This window comes from Sorex araneus, chromosome 8, assembly GCF_027595985.1.
Source record: "Sorex araneus isolate mSorAra2 chromosome 8, mSorAra2.pri, whole genome shotgun sequence".
In the NCBI taxonomy this organism is placed as follows: Eukaryota; Metazoa; Chordata; class Mammalia; order Eulipotyphla; family Soricidae; genus Sorex; species Sorex araneus.
The window spans coordinates 17,595,714-17,600,208 of record NC_073309.1 but is presented as its reverse complement, the minus strand read 5'-3'; the positions used below and the strand labels follow the sequence as shown (position 1 = coordinate 17,600,208).

Sequence of the window (4,495 nt, the reverse complement as noted above, 5' to 3'; positions counted from 1 at the left end):
AGCGAATTAAAAATCACATTTACAAGTTTAAAGAATTGTGGTCTGCTAAATTTGACAGTGGAAAAAAAGTGGGCAAGACAGGAGATATAGTCTCCAGGTAGGAACCGGCCACAATAGTAATGATTTTGATATGGAGCCAAATCCCCCAAATTCTATAGTACTATAAACCATCAGTAGGCCAATAAAATTTGATTTTGAGGGGGTGGAGCACCACTGGTGCTCAGTGCTTACTCCTGATTCTGTTCTCAGGGATCATTCCTTGTGAGTCTCAGAAGATCAAATATAGGGTGCAAGGGATCAAACCTAGATCTGCCACGTGCAAGACAGGCATCTTATCCACTATACTATTTTTTCAACCCTGATTTTGAAAGCAGTTTAATGCTCACTTCAGCAGTATATATACTAAAAGTGGAAGGCTATAGAGAAGATCAACATTGTCCCTGGGAAAGGATGAAATACAAGTTAGGAAAGTATATTGTATTTTTTTTCTTTTTTTCTTTTGGGTCACACCTAGCGATGCACAGGGGTTACTCCTGGCTCTGCACTCAGGATTCACCCCTGGCAATGGTCAAGGGACCATATGGGATGGTGGGAATCAAACCCGGGTTGGCCGCGTGCAAGGCAAACACCCTACACGCTGTACTATTGCTCCAGCCCCTTAGGATTCTGTATTTAAAAATTATAGGGGAAGTTGATGCTGATCTCAACTAGGAAATCCTCTCTGGAGAGAAATAGAGAGAGCTAGAGAGCTTCATTGATAAAATATCTGCAACATGAATTTTACAGTTTAACCAAGTCATATAGTTTCCTAGCATTAACAAGATTCCAACCGTCGTGCAACCATTACTCACCACCAACTCACTTCCTTGTCTCTACTCTTTTTCTTGATGCTGCTCAACGTCAGTCTTAAACATTAAAAAGTCTCCTTGAAATTATCCTAAAATGTAACATCCTTTCATACATCTGAAGAACTGATTGTTGCATTTTACATTAGAAGGCACTTTATTTTCTCATTTTATTTATTTATTTTTTTGCTTTTTGGGCCACATCTGGTGACGCACAGGGGTTACTCCTGGCTCTGCACTCAGGAATTATTCCTGGAGGTGCTCAGGGGACCATATGAGATGCTGGGAATCGAACCCGGGTAAACCGCGTGCAAGGCAAACGCCCTCCCCACTGTGCTATGGCTTCAGCCCCAATTTTCTAGTTTTTCTTTTTTTTTTTTACTTTTTATTTGGTTTTTTGGGTCACACCCGGTGATGCACAGGGGTTACTTCTGGCTCTTCACTCAGGAATTACCTTGGCGGTGCTCAGGGGACCATATGGGACGCTGGGATTAGAACCCAGGTCGGCCACGTGCAAGGCAAACGCCCTACCCGCTATGCTATCGCTCCAGCCCCCCCAATTTTCTGTTTTTTCTAAGTGTTATTGCAATTTCCTTCTTTAAAAAAATTCTTTATTTATTGAATCACTCTGATATATGCAGTTACAAACTGTTTGTGATCCTGTTTCAGTCATAAAATGGTTCAACACCCATCCTTCCACCAGTGTACATTTCCCATCACCAATGTCCTCAGTTTTCTTCCACCTTCTGTGGTAGGCACTCCCCCATCTCTTCCTCCTTCCCTCCCACTCTCCCTCCCACTTCCTCTCCCCTTTTGGGCATTATGGTTTATAATACAGATACTGAGAGGTTATCATGTTTGTTTCTTTGTCTATGTTCTATATGCATTTCTTATTCAGAGTGATCATTCCCAGCTGCCTTTGTCATACTTGTCCCTTCTCTATCAAACTGTCTTCTCCCCCAGCACTTGAGACAGATTTCCAACTGTGGACCAATCTTCCTGGCCCTTGTTTCTTCTGTCCTCGGGTATTAGTCTCATATTATGCTTTTTAAATATCCCACAAAAGAGTGCAATCATTATTTTTTAATTTTTATGATTGTTCATAATTTATCACATTCAATGTTCTAACACCAACCCCATCACCATTATACCTTATCATTATTTCATTATACCATTATACCATTATTTCAAATTTTCCCATCACCACCCAAGCCTGCTCCCAAAGTAGATCCTAAATAATTTCTTTTGTATTGCTTGTTAAGAGTAATCCATTAAAATTATCTTTAAATAGGGTGATACAGCTGGAGTTAAATGCATCTCTGCACCATGTTGCTCTATTCCAATATTTATTTATGAATTTCTGGATCACGGCCATGAATGAGCTTATGTGGTGCTCAGTAGCAGTCTGTGGGTATGATGGTCAGGCTCCCCGGAAGAACAGGGAGATGGGAAAGGTGGTCCATTTCTGACACTTTACAAGCTTGGAGATTTGGATCACAAAACCCACATACCTAAGTTTTTCAGCAGATTCATTCTTATGCATGGGGAGCTCATCCTGAGTTTGTGGAGATCGGCCATGAACATGATGGCGATTGGGTTCTGCCTCAGGGGCTCTGTTGGGGCAGGTGGTGGGCTCACTCACCCGCCTCTAGGGTGCCCTGATGAACTCAGCCTGGTGCAGGGTGTGGAGGCATCTCTGTGGCATATTACTCTCTTCCCAGATTTATTTGTGAGTCTCAAGTGCAATCATTTTATGTCTGTCCATCTGACTCATTTCACTCAACATGATACTCTCCAGGTCTATCCATTCACAAGAGAATTTCATGGCTTAATTTTTCCAAACAGTTGTGTAGTATTCCATTGTGTATACAGACCATAGTTTCTTTAACAAGGCATCCATTCTCAGGCGCCAGGTTGTTTCCAGATTCTGACTATTGTGAATAGTGCTGCAAAGGACTTAGAAGTGGTTAGTATGTCTGCTGTGTGTTTTTAGGCCCCAGAACATATTCCCAGAAGTGGTAATCATGGGTTGACTGGAAGCTCAATTTCTAGCTTTTTGAGGAATGCCCATATTGTTTTCAAAATAGCTGAACCAGCTGGCATTCCCACCAACAATGAGGGAGAGTCCCTTTCTCTCTGCATCTGTGCCAGCACTTGCTATTCTTGTTCTTTTTGTTGCGTGCCACTCTCTGTGGTGTGAGATGATATCTCAGTGTTCGGATTTGCAACTCCTTGGTAATTAGTGATGTTTAGGGACATAGAGGATTTTTTTCATGTCTTTTGGTAGAAGGCACTTTAATCTAAATGCTAAACATTTACCTTTTAATGGAGGTCATAGTATAGTAATCACCTGTATCTGCTTTATTTTTCAAGATGAGTTAGTACCTAGTTTTTTTAATTTTTACAAACCTTTCCACTCTTTTTGTTATCCTTAAGTACTGATTTAAAAATAAAAACAAAAATCTCAATTCTTAATTTGACTCTGCTGAAAGCTTGCATTCATCATTAAGAACCAGCCTTACAATGATACTATTGTGATGTAGCCTTTGGCTGATTTCTAGGGAAGTTAATCTTGTTCAACCTAATACAGAGACTGAGACTAGATTATTTATCACATTCTGCTATTTTATTTACTCAATAATACATTTTATTTGGTGGTATATTCCCAGAAGATGACACAGGTGCCAAACAGCTACTCAATGAATGATATGATTTGTAGATTGAATTTTATGGTAAGCATACATCAGTGCTCACATATGCTTCTTTCTTCTCTCTGTATATTTTTGATATCTACTTGTACGCATTATTCCACTTGGAAGAATTATTCCTTAAACATTTGATAACATTTCTGAAGCTCCCCTTCCAGGATTTGCAAGCTGCGACAGCTGCAGAACTCAGACTCTCCATGACAACGTTGCTTGGCCATGATTCCACCTGGGATTTCTTCTATCCCAAGAATGCAAACAAGCAGGACTTGACTTCTCCATGACCCTGTGAATGGTAGAAGCAATCAACATCTGGCAGTGTTTTGTGTCTGTGATGGAGTTTTCTTGTTCCTTACCGACTCAGTGGCTGAATAAAAACACAGCAATCACAAAACTTCTAGAAATACTTGAGCACATTTTATCAGGGGCATAATTCTTTAGGCATGTTGGGCAGTTTAAATATAGAAGTTTCTTCATGGATCCACAAAAGTGAAAAAAAGGATATTGATTTTGCACCCTTGCAATGGTTTCTGCTTCCTCTTTAAAAAACAAACAAACAAAAAACCGATTTTTTCCTGGAGTTGACCACACTGATGAATAAAATCCCTAATGGATAAGCACATGTTTATGACTCTGTTTTGGTAAAACCTAGAAGGATTCAATTATGCCATCTGAGAAAGCAAGAAGTGCCCATGGGCTATTACATGTTTGGGTTCTGTGTCCTTCCTCAGTCACAAACTGGACAGAAATTTCTTCTCTGTCAATATAAATTGATCCCTGAATTGTAATTTTCAGCTAAAATTTAAGGACAGGGAAAAGTATGCATGATATACTACCAATTGCAATAAGATAAACAAATAAAGGAAAGATTATGTTTGCTTGCTCGTAGGTGTTTAATTTTCTCTGAAGGAAATACTCAATACTCAAGAAATCGATCACTGGTCA

At 39.8% G+C, this 4,495-nt stretch overlaps 1 non-coding gene across 1 annotated transcript; it reads left to right on the top strand.

Annotated features, from left to right (window-relative positions):
* The first annotated feature begins 378 nt into the window (after nt 1-378).
* LOC129406961 (U6 spliceosomal RNA) lies at nt 379-485 on the top strand. The gene has a single exon (XR_008631368.1). It is a non-coding gene; the product is annotated as a U6 spliceosomal RNA (small nuclear RNA).
* The last annotated feature ends 4,010 nt before the right edge of the window (nt 486-4,495 follow it).